At 39.6% G+C, this 16048-nt stretch overlaps 1 long non-coding RNA gene across 1 annotated transcript in view; it reads left to right on the forward strand.

Annotated features, from left to right (window-relative positions):
• Positions 1-16048, forward strand: part of LOC144197193 (uncharacterized) — a 56020-nt gene that overhangs the window by 6625 nt on the left and 33347 nt on the right. Inside the window, exon 3 of the long non-coding RNA XR_013326485.1 lies at positions 3063-3157. This is a non-coding gene — a long non-coding RNA (uncharacterized LOC144197193). The remainder of the gene's footprint in view (positions 1-3062; positions 3158-16048) is intronic.

Consider the following 16048-nt stretch of genomic DNA (forward strand, 5'->3'; position numbering starts at 1 on the left):
CCACAAAAAATGGCGACGGGCGACTTGTGTTGAAGGGAAGACACGGGGTACATGAATTGGAAGGGGACGACACATCTGCCAAAAGCATTAGGAAGCTTGTACGCAGTGTGTGACGTTGTGTTTTCACTGCCAGCGCTGGCTTGGGTGCACGCAGCACAAGTGGGATTGGGTTTCGTCCGTGTGCGGTGGGGGGCCGTCTCCAGTTTGACGTGTGATGATTTAGTCAGGTGTGAGCGTGCATTTTCCAATTTGGAGGGAAATAAATTAAGTGATTTCTTTTTTTTTTTCCCCTTGATTTTATGAGACTGCTGTCCCTGGCCGTCTCCAGGTTCACCCTCTCTCCCGCTGTGTACTGTCAGCCCAACTGATGTGTTTATAAAGAGCGTAGCAGTGGGAGCTGGACACACCAAACACGTGCATCAAGATGAGGGTCATGAAAGCAATGGAATGAGATGAATGCACAGATGGACGTATGTAGGAGAGGGACATGTGGGGGACAGGTAGTTGAGGGCAAGCTGCATTGCAACAGAAATATGTTGTGATGAAGCTGTGACTGTAACTTTTAGATTTTTCAATTTACTCCTATTTGGCAGGAAAATGACTGATTCCTTGTAAATATGGTTTTGTTCCTTGACTGCCAAAATTTGTGTTATTGTTTTGGTAAACATAACTAAGTAACATTTTTAAAAAATCAGTATGTATGTCTTGAAATTAGTCTTTTAAGCAATTTTAAAAAAATATTCTGAAAACTAATGTTGACAATACTGAACATTAAAAAGCGTGAAAAAAAATTTGAACCCCAAAAAATCAATGCAAGTAGTGAAAACCCCCGAGAGGTCAAAGTGTGTGTCATCAAGGGTCGTTGGGTATAAACACACTCGTTAACTCATTGACTGCCGTTGACGTGCAATCCATTTAAACTAGGACGTCCATGCCTGTGAATGATCATTGTTAGTCCCACCCATTGAAATAGATTAAACGTCTGACACTGTTAATGGCAACAGTTGTCGTAGACACCTGCCAAGATTTACAGGTACTTGAATTGAAGCAATGTCAGACAATGTTTTTTTTATTTCTGGAGAAACAACAAAACAAATCTCCTTTTACATTCTGTAAAGTCTTTGCCTGTGCTGGTACATCCTTGAATAATGTTGAAATAAGTGGAGGGAAGTCAGGTGGGGGCCACATTGACTTTAAAAATTTGACAGATGGGCCGGGTCAGCACAAGATACGATACATATAAAAATGTGCATCCGTTAAGCGTACATATGAAACATAAACAGAAAAAAGGAATAAAGTATTAACATACTCATCACTAAAGTCAAAAGTACAAAGTAAAGTAAAAAGGAATGTATTGAGATATATTAAAATGTCATTAAAAAAGATAGAGGGGCTGTAAAACATAAAAAAACAAATAAGAGTGGACAGAGCTACTGCCACTAGTTTCCACGTGACAGCGCCATCTTGGAAAAAAAATCATTATTTGGACAACATCGCCTGGCTGGATAAAAAAAATTAGCGGGCTGGATGTGGCCCGTGGGCCGTAGTTTGCCTATGTCTGGTACAACTAATGGCGGCTGTAGAACAGACAATTCTCAAGCTTGAAAGTCTGTGTTAAAGAAGACGAGCTAGTTGTGGTCTTGTAGGGTGTAGAAGTAGGAAACCCAAATCTTCCATGACCTCTAACCTGAGTTTGGTTTCTTTGCTACTGCTCCCACATGTGGCTTTAAATGACTGCCTTGACTCTCTTCATGTTTATCACTGTCTCTTTGTGTGCAGGTCCTAGTGACTGACCTGACTGTCTGTTTGCCTGACTGATTGTCTCTCTTCAATAGCCTGCTTATTTGCTTTAAATCAACTGCCTTACCAGCAATTAGCTGCAGCAATTGAGTTGAAGTCTGAAACAAACTATTGGATACATATTCATATACCAATTCCTTACAGATTGAAACATTGAAGAAAGAAAAGTCAATCAATTTGCTGCAGAAACTCATTATGTTATTTGGATAGTTTCACTCTGCTTGGCACGCTCAATGTTTCCATCTTTGTTCTATTTGTGTTTCCTTGCTCAATATGGAACATTTTCCACAAATTGTGCGGTAATATTGTTTTCTCACTGACATCTGGATCGCTTTCACATTTTAGCGTTCCTCTTGTGCATGTCCCAATATGTAACGTAATGATATTTCAATGCTAATTGTGTTGAAAATAGTTGACAGTGTTTTATAGATTGAATGCTAAATTAGTTCAAACATTTTAATGATGTAATAGTGGACGAAAGGTTGATAAAATGGCAAAGTTTTGCTGCTGTGAATTTGATACTGAATTTTTATTATGGGGGGGGGGGGGGGGGTAGTTGAAAGTACACCAAAGACCATTAACCTAAAATAGAGTAGACTATTTGAAAATGCATATTTATCAGTTAGTGGTGTCATCCTGTGATGATAAATAGGTCTAAAATCTACATTTCACACATGGGTTTTGCAACACAGCTTTGATTTAACCTTCTATGAGGTTTTAAATCAAATTTATATTGTACTGTTGTTGTTGGATTATGTTTTAGTTTCAGACGATCAATATAACATATTTTATTGCCTCATTTGTATATTTTGCAAAAGGCAAAGGACTTTGTAGCAAGTTCTCTTGTGCTTTGAAATAGTTGACCATCAGGATTTAGTCGATAGGTAAATAAAACCACAAAAAAGATTATATTCAATTGTTGAATGAAGGTACTCGTGGTAACATACTGGTGAATATTGGCTAACGGGTCGCAAATATATTTTTATGTATATATCAACATGATCTATATGTTTCTGTATTGTATCTTTATAATTTATATGGATGTGTATTTTCACACTTATTTATTTATATTTATTCATGTATTTATTTATTAACTTACTTAATAAGTATCTATTTATGTCTAAAATGTCTTTTGCTGTGTCTGTATTCTCACCCTCGTGCTACTGTGCCACCGAAATTTCCCGAATTACCGAATACCACTTGAATAAAGTTATCCAATCTAATCCAATCATCTTTTACAATGTTTTTTTTTGTTTTTTTAGATGGCAGACAGGCACACTTCTCGTACAGTTACTGCAAATTTCCCAAGATCTGCCACACAACAGACGATCGAAGGAGAATGGCAACCTTTACTGAGGTAGGTCAAAGTCTCCTTCCTTTATGAGTTGTTACAACATGAATGGGAGCACAGAGAGACCGAATGAGAGGAAAAGGAGAAGGGGAGGTGGGGTGGTGGTTAGAGGAAGTGAATGGTGTAGTTTTTCTCAGCTCGAGCGCCCCTGAGCAAGGTGAGAGGTGGGGGGCCAGGGGGCACTGGCTGGGTGGTCAACATGATCGGGACTGCTTGTGTGTTTATGTGTGTGTTAATAGCTGTATGTGCATGAAAGTCAGAAAGAGAAAGGGCTTCTCTATGCTAAGTATCCAGCCATGGGAATAATCAAATGCCTCTCATATTTCCTTCTCAACGCCGTTTGATGCTTGCCCCCTTCCATTCTATTCTTGTTTTTCAATCAGTCTTCTCACCCCAGACTACTGCTTCTATTCTCGTCATTGTTATTCCATGTTTAGCTTACTAATGCATATTTTCGGAGGTTTCCGTCTTTACGGTCTGCGGAATGAGGTGTAGACCCCAATGGCTACAATAATCGAGAAGCCACAGGGGTCTTAACAAAACAGGCAGTATTTAGCTAATATAATTCATTCTATTCAGTTAATGTATGGGGATAATAAAGAAGGGCATCAGGCAATGAAAGTTGAAAAGGAGAAATTTGTGTGGGGGTTTTTGTAGGGAAAACACAGAATACAAAGCTTTTATACACGCAAGAGTCAGTTGAAGGATTTTGAATGATGACATCAATGAGAAAGCTTCACGTTATAGTGCGCGAAAAGAACTTACAGTTGGAAGTTATTATTGTAATTCTGTTGGCTTGGCAGAAAAACAAGGAGCACTACAGAGTGGCTAAAACTTTATTTAATTATAATGCTTTTTAGAATTATGTGCATCTCAGATTTATCAATTTCACATTAAGGGGTGTTAACTTAACAAATGGGTAAAACGAGATCGGTTTTCCAAGTAACATACTTGAAAAAAAAATCACGTACAATAGTTGTGCACAATTTGAAATGATCAAAAAATGTATACTTTGACAAGGATGTGTTTGCCACAGTGTATCTATTGGTGCTGGCATGCAACCTTACAAGTATTGCAATACTTACAATACTAAGGCAGCAGTGCATCTCGTCAAAACTTGCCTTAAAGTCATCAGATGCGGCGAAATTTAAACACTCACAGCCCCAAATCTCGTACCCTTTCGCCCTTTCACTACGGCTGTATCGAGTCTCCAAACCAAAGTTAACCACACGCACGTGTTCTTACTCCTTTGGTGTTAGCTTCCTAAACATTTTCCATCTTTCCTGGCCCGTTTTGTTTTTGATGCTGCCCTTGTTCACACCCCTCTTTGATCTTCTCTTCTACTCATCGTGTTGTCGCTCTCGGGGGTATCACTGTCAAACCCGTGCAGTCAAAAGTTGAGCCGCTGAGTATTGAATATTGATTCAGGCAGATCACTTAAGACGTGATCAAGCGATGTGAGACAAGAACATTCTTTTCAGATGGCCAAGGAGTGACACAATTGGTCCCGCATGCTTTTTCCCACCAAACATGAGTGTCATTTTTTTACAGCTTCCATATGTTTTTAACTCACTGGATTGGGCACAGACTTGATGCCAGCTCCTGTTCCTAGCTTAATTCACAACCATGAGAAACATTGACAGCATTGACAGTACTCTAAAGGGGGATTTTTTATTTTTTTAACCTAGCTCTGATACTGAATAGTATATCAGTGATTTACCACTTCTGGTCTTCTGACTTTTACGGTCCTCTTACTTTAGTATGTTTTTAAAACAATATCATTCAAATTCTTCTCGCTTTAATGTCAACTTGATTTCACGTGGGCTGGACCATTTTAGATATAATATTTAGATTTTTTTATATAAATGGATTAAAAGAACTGGATTAAAAACCCGGAATATTCCGTTTTTTATAGATCTAAAGTAAAAAAATTTTTTAGCTTTTTTATATATCTTTAGATTTCACAAAATGATTTTTGAACTAAAAACACAGAAATAATGGATTAAAAAATTACAATTATTAATTAATATACATTTATACTCTTCATTTTAATTTGATCCTAAAACAGAAAGTCAGCACTCATGAGTTACTTTCCAGGGCCATACTAAATGATGTGGCGGGCCGCCACTTTGACACAAGTGTCCTAGAGTGGATGAATATTAATTGTATCTAACAGATGATAAAGAATATATGACCTCTTTACCTGTATTGATGTAGCATTCATATTCATATATTTTCACTCAAACCATTTAAATATGGCCACACGCTTTATGCAGTGTGTGTGGTGTATTTTGTTGTTATTATTAAGAAAATCTCATTTAATGGAAAGTTGTTAGTTGTTTGAAATACAGAATAAACATTTCTCTTTGTTAATGGGCCAGGGGTAATAAATCGACTCAAACATCTTAAAACATCTTTATTTATTTTTCAAGTTGCTCATGTTTGCCAAACTGCTGCTGGCTGAGTAATGAGTGAAGTTCAATCCATTTTTACAGAAAACCTATGAAGTTATATCGCTATTGTTTTGTTTTCACTGCTGGTTTTGCTGATGAGAAGCGTGCTGCTCTTGCCTTGCCGCTAGCTGATGTGGAATTGTAGTACAAGAACCGGATGCAGATGGGAAAAAGATGCTTGTTGGCTGTGATAGTTCTCATCTATTGTAAGACTCCACAGAACTGGAAAAAGATCAGAATTTCAAACAATATTCACAATTGATGAGTCTTGGCTAGAGGTCTCTACTCAACTAAATGCCTTGTACATAATTTTCCTGCTTTTGGGTTACTCCCATTTTCACTTGTCAGTTTTGGCACCAACAGATAATCTTCTGGAATAGGGCTATATTCTGTCATCATTTCAAATCTTTGGCAACAATAAGGTCCTTGGTGTTTATTATGTAGACAGAATTATATCACTGACCTCCATGTTCTTGTAGTTGGGAATGCAATGCTGTTTAGTGCCAAGTTAAGGCGAGTGAAGATAGCGGGGATTACGTCAACTATCATTTTAATAAGATGCACTTTGCAGTAGCTGAGGTTTGTTGTCCTTTATTGTATAACTAACTATCTGATAAGGGAAATTTGTGTATTTCTGCACTTGTTGAAGCCCTGCTATCTTCCTACGCTTAGTTCATGTCAAGGAGTGGAAAGAGGACATGGGGGGTAATGATGGTACAGTCAAATTAACAACACAAGTTAATATTTAATCACAATAAAAATCTTCTGATTTTTATGCTGAAGACAGTGAAGCTACCTGCTAAGCCGTAAAATAACATTTACTTTAGTCACAATGTGATTCATATCTTTGTTGATATACTCGACGTTTCCTTATCCAGAAATGATATTGCATTCACAATATCAGAGAATGACACATTGCTTATAATATTGTAGGTTCTGTGGATGTAACATGTCACTAATGTGCATTGTCCCTTTTCAATGAAAGGCCATACAAGGATGATTTTTGACATGTTCTATCCATTTGTCCCTGCATACTACTCCAACGCTGTTTAAAAATATGAGCATAAGATGATTACTCAGTAAATAAACAGTTTATTTTTTGGTGTTTTATACAATATTGCTTTTTTTCTAGTAAATTTACCACTTTTATTTGTCGGTAAGAAGGTTAACAGCTTTTGTAGAGTGTTTAGAAACTAATGATACAAATCACTGATACAGGTTGAGTACTTCTATGAATAATTTGTAAATCACAACTTTGACCTCAAGCAAATTTATTCACAATGGATGTTTAAAAATATATCCGATTCCTGAGCACTCATTAATCTCAAGTTTATGCTATGGCATGGACAGCAAGACAACTATTGAAGATAATTTGAAAGATTACTCTTCTCTCCCACTTCTCTCTTGCTTAATGAGTTTCTCTTCTCGTGTCTGATTTTCTGGTTTGATTAGCTAATGTTGCCCTTTTGCACTTGTACTTGTGACAAATTAGTCTGTTTCATACATCATTATTCCAAGACTAGTTGGTTTGTCTTTTGCTGTGTGGAATATTTTTTGAATCAATAATTTGCTATGTTAAGAAATTGCATCAGGAGAGACTGTAGATATTATTCTCCTGTTGAATTTTATTTAAGTTAAAGTAAAATATCAAATACATTAAACAGCTGGTCAATACGTCAATAGTAGTACAAGTAGTAGGTTGATGGTTGTCTTTAGAAAGTCTTCCCTTATGAAGAAGTACTGTATTATCTGGACTATAAGTCGTACTATTTTTCATAGTTTTTCTCGGCCTTTGACTGACATGAGCCTTGCATATGTTTTTATTATAATATTATATTAACAGATACCTATTTAGCCTGTTGTTTTGTTTTTAGGTATATTTGTTCCTCTTTATTGTGTATTCTTTGGTTGGCGCTACTTATAGTACAAAAAATACGGCAATTGACATTTTTTACTTCATTGTTATGAAGAAATGGTCACACTTATACACTATTGCCAATTAGATTCTTTTTAAATGAAACATACTACTTTAGCAATCAATAGCATTTGATACCATTTAAAAAAAAATGACATGCTTCCATAATATAAAATATCTGCTCTTGAAATCTCAGTTGGCCTTGACCTGCACTTTAGATATTTTCACTTTCCTCCAGTGCTTTGACAGACATTCTACGCCCATACACAGTTTCAGAACAACAGCTTATGGTGGAAGAGAACACACTTTTACTACACAGAGTCAAATAAAACATGAGGACTTTGTGGTCCACAGTGCAGTTGGAAAGACAAATATTATTTTCTTTACGAGCGGGAGAAGTCCGGAGACAAGCAGCAAAAGAGAAAAAAATAAAAGGCTAAATGATTGAATGGCTGAAGTATTAAAGCTCGTAACTTTGACTGTGGGATCTTGTCCTGCCTGGAGGGAGGTGAGAACCACAGGTGAGTGCTGTCAAAGCTGCAATTAACTGGGACATATGCACACAAGTAAATAAAGTTACACATTAGATGCTATAAACTTAGCCTGGCAGAGCAATTGCCTTAGTAAATCTTTACGTTAGAGTGGAAATTGCAGTTTAATCAGTAGTTCTAAATGAAAACTCTTAAAACCATTCAAACACAAGGTATATTCAGGAGGCAAAGGGTGTTTGATTGCATGCTTTTTATTTTGTTTTATTGCATGCTTTTTATTTCCCTCTAGCGTTTTAAGAGGTCCTTTGTCATTTTTTTCTTCTTCTGTGGGTAAAAATCGAAGTATTTTTAGTTCCTTTTTATGTAGAGTGCAACCTTGGACTTTTAAGTTTTAAGCTTTTGCTTCCAGTGCGTTATTTATACTTTTCTATTTTGTTTTCAAATGTTTTGTTTATTCAAAATGCTTAACTTTGGGGAATAGCTAATGACTTTAGTCTTTGACTCTCATTGATGTCTCTTTTTTCTCTTTAATCCACATATGGAAGAGGCCTGTTTTGGATATAGGATGTTCTGATTGAATGCATTTTTGTTGTTTTTAGTCCCCTTTGCTACTACTTCAATTGCCAAATTTGGGGTAAAAAAATCTAATAGGGGCGCCGATCAAATGGTGACAGAGTTTACTGTTGAATCTAACTCTCAAAATTATATTCATGAGAGAGAGAGAGAGAGAGAGAGTTTAATATCTAAGAGAGAGAGTTTAATATCAAAGTATATTTGACCGGCGACCAAAAGACCGGCGACCAAACATCCGGTCACGAACTAGACTGGTCAACATTTCAGAAAGAGATCAGATTCCCGCCATGATTTTTCTCACACATCCCCTTTAGTTGGGGAGGGTCCCACAATGGGGAGTTGAAGGAATGGGGTGGTGAACAGATGATCCAGCAGGTAGGCCATCACCCTGAACTGGATATAATCGTCAATAGTGGTGTTTGGAGACCTTATTTCACAAAAGTAACTACCGCAAATGTCAGTCGTGCAGTGTCCAAGTATGATATCATCGCAACAAAGAAGTGACACAGATGTTTGTGTGTGACATGATTGAAAGTCTGAACACTTTGCTTGCACATGTGTCCTACTCTCCCTTTCCAGCTGTAGCTCTCCTACCGAGGTCTTCTCCTGGTAGCTATTATGCTTGTGTGTGTGTATGTCTGGGTGGTCCTACAACCCCCCCCCCCCTAATAGTTTTATTCTGTTGTGCCGCGGCGCTGCCCCAGGGCTGGTGGAGGGGATTGATACAGGGCGGCGAGGATTGGGTTCGTCTCTGTTGAGAAAAGCAGACGATGGGGCTAATAAAGCTTCACGGGGTCTAGGCCCATCGCTCTCAGCACTTCCTCTACACTGCCCTCTCTGCTCTCTGTTGCCCCTTCTGTCCATTGCCCCTCCCTTGTAGACACATGTGGTCCAATCCTAATAGGACCCAGCTGGACTCCCACCTTGTGGAACCCGGCTCGGGTGCTCGTCTCTTGTAATACTCAACCACAGATGGCACACCTTCAGGGAACAGACTTGCCAATGGCGGCTGTGTTTAGCATCCTTCTATTTTGGTCTTCCTGTGCCTTTTGATTTTTTTTCTTTGTTTCTGCCCATGTTGTGGTTATCCTGAGGTTTTCTTCAGGAGTTGGACATCTTTGGAAATATTTGGCCCTGCAGACCATGGTCTTTTTTTCTTCTTCTTCTCCTGTGTTAGTCCAGTCCGACCACAGCAAGTTGTTCACACATAAGGCTTCCCTTGGCTTTAATCTGTGCCTCCTATGCGGTGAGGTAGCATGAGGAAACATTTGTTCCCCAGACTGACTTTCCTTCATCTCTCTGGAGTCACACAATTGGCATGTAAATAGAGCAGCGCCAATGGACCGTCCCCAAGCTTTTATGGTACACAGGCAAAGTAAACAAACAAACTGGACAATTTCATGCACTTGCCTGTTCAGGGTTTCTCACAGTAATACATTTGGACAGGAGTTGCCAAGTTAACTTGGTTGTATATAGACGGTATACAAGAATAAAACTTGATTTGCGATTGCGTGTGTCCAGCAATGTGAGATCATGTCAATTTTTGCTTCACACAGAGCTAAATCCTGGTGCCTGAGGCATATTTCTTTGTGGTTGGATACATTTCCACAAACACTAGGCATAACAATACGGTATAAAAAAAAAAAACTGTCCTCGTTACAGTCGCACACATGGCTGTCGTGGGTTTTTATTGTCATAAACACGGAGGAGAGACAGCCGTTTGCCACAACGTCTTATCATTGTCAGACCATAAGTAGATGTTCACGCTGAAGAATGGTTTGGGCTCCTGCGTGTGGTCCCTTTTGTGGCTCTTGCATATGGTGTCATAATGGTTCCCGTCCATGTCTGAGATGAAAGCGCCCTGGGTGCGGCAACACTGCCTTTGTGCTCTTGAATACATTACGGCTGACCAGATCCGTTCCTGTGATCAGAGCATGTGTCGGTACCGGAAAGTCGTTCCTCCTGTTCATCTCTTAAACATGCAATCTTTGTTGATGACCCACAAATTAGCTTATTCAATGCAAAGGGATTATATTCCATTTTGTTTGTAACAGTGCTGCTGGCGTTGATCAAACGTATCAGAATGTCAAGAAAACCCTTGTCTTTTTGCGGTTACTGTTTTGTCAATTAATTTTGGAGGGTAGATTTTTCATACAGTCCCACATATTATACAGTAACCTTATAAACACTCAAAGCACTCCCCTCCGAACACTCTGCAAACATCATTGCCCGGATGAATGAGAATATTCACAGGCATCAATGCAATAGTTCAACTCTATTCACTCCCTGCAGCAAATCTAGAGTGATAAACTGCGTCAGTAATCTGTCAAGCAGTTTGGTGACTTTGTTAACATCAATACTTTTAGAATTCCTGATGGAAACAAAATATATGAATCAGTTAGGCAGGTGCTCATTGAAAATTTAATGACAAGAAAAAAATCTTGAAAAAACTCTAATATAGACCCTCCTGATAATTCAGCACTTTATTATTTTAGAGCATGTGATTTTTTAAACAATTTTTGCTCTGTTTTTAGTTCAAAAATCATTTTGTAAAATCTAAAAAATATATTAAAAAAAGCTCAAATAAACATTGTATTAGATCTATAAAAATAAGAATATTCCAGGCTTTGGATCCAGTTCTTTTAATCCATTTATGAAAAGAAAATCTAAATATTATATCTAAAATGGACCGGCCCACATGAAACCAAGTTGACGTTAATGCGGCTCGCGAACCAGTCTGACACCCTTGTTCTAGCAAGTTTTTATTGTACATATATTCTCGGAAGCAATTGGTGGTGAGGAACATTGAATTAAGGGGCCTTCCATCCTCAGTGCTCCTGTGCTGTCTATGTTCAGGCCTTTCAACAGTATTGAGACCATGACTCTTGCCCTCCACCCCTTATGTCCACATGGTACCAAGGAGGCCCCGGAGTGTTTATGCGCGGCAGACGCCCAGGCTAAACAGGAAGGGACAAGAGACTGTCACTAGGGAATCTGAATGGAGACCCATTTCCACAAGCCCTGTCAGCTTGGATAAAGTTAGCTATTGCTCATTTAGAACAACGTCAAAGTGAGTCCATCACCCAAACACCTCCTATGTCGGTCTTCATGTGGGTGGTAAATATCTGTCAGTACGAATCCCAAAATTTATTTGGGTTCATATTTAGCAACATTCATTCATTGTGGGTTACCGTTTTCCCAATTGGACAAATCTGGGCAGACGGTGCCGCTACACTGTCCATGCATGCTAGGTTCTCTGCATGCTTTTCAGACAGAAAAATAAATACTGCCCGCGGTAGAGGAGAGGAAGGCAAGTCTGTTTGAAGTCAGAAAGCTGCAGAGTGGAGTTTATAGACAGAAACCTGAACGCGCCCTTGTTAAGAAACGTTAATATGTGTTTGTGTGTGGCAGCAATAACACAGTTCCAGAACTTGGCTCTGTATGTACACATCAGCCAGTGTAACCCTACACACCACGGTGATGATGTCAGATTTGCATTAAGCGAGAGTTAGGCCTCCTTTGCGTTTGTGTGCCATGTAGCAAATGCCATGTCGACTATTGTTTTTGCGGGGACCAACAGAAATGTAAACAGCGGAAGGTAGCGGCTAAGGAAGTATCAAAGAGCAGAGACTCCCCATGCATGTGTATGTTTGTGTGGCAAAGGAGATGACGACATTGGCGGTAGAGCAGCCAGTGAGTGAAAGGGCTCTGGTCAGTGTGAAGTCGAGTCTGTCACACAAACGTCAGACTGCTACATGAACGCCAGACTCACAATAGAGCACTCAGAAGTCCGTCACTGGCATGGGACTGAGCAGTGACTGATGGTGGTCTGCCAAAAGCTGTCAGCTCCATGGCAGTTTAAATGTTTAAGCTCTGCAGCATGGGAGGCTGAGAGTCACAATCGTAGTTAATTTTGGCATTGGATTTCACATTACACTTGAAAGCTTTTCCGCTCGGCTTTCATTAAAGAAAAAAGAAATACTAGCCCACTGTTCTTTCTAGAAAATATCTCTACATTATAAAAACACATTTGTAAAATGTCAAGCACACGGCATAGCAACAGGTGGCACTCTAATCCATTACCAGGTCATTTTAGACGCTTTTTCCAGAAAGGGCAATGACTGATGTAGAAAAGGGGCACAATACATTACTGGATATCACAATTAAACTGAATATGTATTAAAAAAGTCATGCACATGTAATAGAAATATAAAACAAAAAGACCCAGTTACTTGTTAATCCCATTATTGAGCATTTTAAAAGAATCATGATACATTAGATTAAATCAGAAGCACTGTTTATATTATGGAGTTGAATCGAATACACCCACATGCTGCACATTTCAATGTTAGTAATCGTACATAATGTTTTTTTTCCCAAAGAAAATGTTTTTTTTCTTCATAAAACCCAACTTTTAGTGTTGTTCCAAAACTTTCCAGGCATTTGCAGGTCAAACAGATCAACCATTCGGACTACTGGTCAAATCGAAGTGTTAATTTAACCCACCACGAAAACCACTGCAGATGCTGGATAGAATATGCGCACAAAAGGCCGAAGCTGGTTTTTAACTGGTAGGCCTTGGCCCGTCAATATTGTTGCCTCCATCCATCCATCCTGCCAGGCATTTCACCCCCCTTTCAGTCCCATTTTTATTTCAAATCATTACCACAAGCTGTTGGCAAAAGACCATTTCTACTATTTCAGAAGGGTAAAGAGCTTTTTGAGTGTCGGCCATGGAAAAGTGTCTGTGTGCAGATGGCAATAGGGCCAAGAAGAAAAAAAAATCCCAACAAGCATCAATGACCTATCACTTTTACAGTACTATTTTATTAAGTACTTTGTGTTGGCTCATGATGAAATTTCTCATCAGTTCCCCTTTTTCACTCCATCAGAGGAGGTGGTCCTCGCCTTTACTGATGGCTGTCTTTGATCCACCTCTCTCTTCTGCGCTATGATTCATCCTCATGGTGCACACAAAGGGCGATATACCCCCCCTCCACACACACACACCTAAAAAAAAAATGCAGCTGCCTTTCAGGGCCAAGCGTCAGGCTGTTGAGGAAGGAAGACCACATAAGAGGAGCAGGGAAGCAAAGGGCTAGAAGAGAGGAGAAGAGCACGCAGTTTCACTCACCTCTGCCGTCCCGAGAAGGCCTGGTCTCTCTCTCTGTAGCGTACCTCCAGAGGGTCTTATTCAGAGACTCACCTAATGAACACTCCTGCCCTCATTCAGCCCCACAATGGAGTCCTCCACCGCCATTGAGCGTGCTCACAATGGGGAACATCGCTCCAATTAAACCCCCGAGACAATGAGCTGGGGTAGGTGAAGGGGTGGAGGTGTGTGGGTAATATCTGGGCGCATTAGGGGTCGAGCTGGGGGGTCAGCAGGGTAATGAACAGGCCCGAACCAGCAGACCTCTTCGGAGGTCTTCTGAAGTGCCTTTGCCTCTGATGTGCTATTTGGATCAGTAAGAAGCAATTAGGTGCCCATTCCCAGCACATCCCCAATCCTTCTCCTCCCCCAGAACCATGCAATGTGTTTTAGGGAGAGGAATGACAACAGCAGGACACTGTCATGCAACTTTAAACTGAAACTAGTGTTCAAAAAGGACTGAACAGGAAACTTTAAACCACAGTAACAAATGGAGGGTTTTTTGTGCACCTTTTAAACTGAATCCAACCATAAAAATATGATCTCAGATCAAAACAAGTTGATACAATTGTTGCTTTACACTGAAACTGGTCTTTGTTAAAAGGCCCAAACACATTTCTTACAATCACCGGCGATAGGTTAAAAAAAAACAATAGATGGGACATTCTATGTATGCCTTGTGCATTGGGATGTAGAGCTTCCATAATGCTCTTGTCTTATTATTGACACTGTGGCTCAAAATACAGGGTCCTTCAGAGACATGACATTTGACAGAGAGAGATAGCAAAGCCAACAAAGGGCAGGACAAAGGCCGGATTTGTTTTATGATAATGCAGCTCATACAAATGAATGAATATGGCAGAGTGGTGGTGGTGGTGGTGACAGCTGTAAAGGTGTTACGGGTCTGCATAGTTAGTATCTGTCTCATTTTGTTTGTATGTATGCCCATAAGACTTACATGGGCAATGTATGCGTGTCCTCACGCGTTGGTTCGCTCAGTTGCATGTGTATGCATTACCTCAGCAAAGTCCACTGGTGTTAAGGCATTTATACGTCTCTATCTGCATGTGAATGCTCCCAGTGGGCCTGAAAAGTCAATCAACAAGTCTGTCAGGGGAGCATGACACGCTCTCTGCACAGGGATCAATGGCTCGCTCTCCCTCCAAGGACTCGCTTGCTTAGCTGGTGGGGGCATCTAAATCTATACAAAGCTTCTCGAATCCCTCGTACTGCATTGACGGCTGACTGTTGCGTGCAGGTCTTTGTCTCTAGTCTGTCTCGGAGTGTGGTCTCATGGGCTAAAATGCTTGTTGGAAAGTCAGAACGTTCAACCCTAAAGATATTTTTTTTTCGCTAACCAACTTCTATAGACTTGATGCTATAATTCATGGTTGTGCAAACTTCACATATTTAAAATGAGCATTTTTTCCATGTTATGTCTGTCTACTTTATGGAGGACATTTTGGATGATGTATTTTTTTTTTAAATAGAATTATTGCTTTTGATTGATTGACTTTCTCAAAATGAGAATATGATAACAAAACAACGGTTTATTAGATGGCACCATTGAATAGATTTCTAACATTAGTCCTTTAATTGTTCCAAAAATATGACCTAAAGCTATAAACAACAAAAACAAAAGTTGAAAATGCTAAGTATTCCATTAAGCTGCTTCTTTGAAATATTGCCAGATTTGGGTTTAAGTCTGTGTTTTAGATTGGTAACCCTGGAGCCGATTCCTTCTTTTTCCGTCATACCATTTAAATAAAATTAGCTCACGTTTTTCTTTCAGATTTTTTTTAAATGACCCCAAATGTGTTCCCCTAGTGAACTTCCAACCCTGACCTTTCAATGCACCGGCCCTTTCTCTCCTGAAAGTCATGTTTGTGTGCAACTAAAAAGGAGCATAAATACCCAGTAAAATTCAGAGTCCCACTGGAGTGGAACCAATAGTTGCAGTAAATCAGAAGTCAAGCATATGAAAAGTCCCACCACTGTGCCTTTGCTGTGTGTGTGTATGTGTATGTGAGCTCTCTATTAGTGCAGGAGAGTGTGTTTTTGTTTGACTGACCCAGTGTGCAACTCTCCACTCAATACAGGAGGGTGGCCTTGCGCTCTTTTTTTCCTGGCTATTCAAACTGGCCAGTACTTTTTCTTAGCCGTGTTGCCACAGACCTCATTTTCTCTTCCTCTCTGGTTCCTGTGGCCTCCCAGACCTTCCTTTAGCTGTCAAGACATAACACTGCTGAGGGACTGGGGATGAAGGTGGAGAGGGGAGGGATAGAGGGTGCTGGATGTTTGGAGGTGTATGGT

The sequence above is a fragment of the Stigmatopora nigra genome, chromosome 5 (assembly GCF_051989575.1).
Source record: "Stigmatopora nigra isolate UIUO_SnigA chromosome 5, RoL_Snig_1.1, whole genome shotgun sequence".
In the NCBI taxonomy this organism is placed as follows: Eukaryota; Metazoa; Chordata; class Actinopteri; order Syngnathiformes; family Syngnathidae; genus Stigmatopora; species Stigmatopora nigra.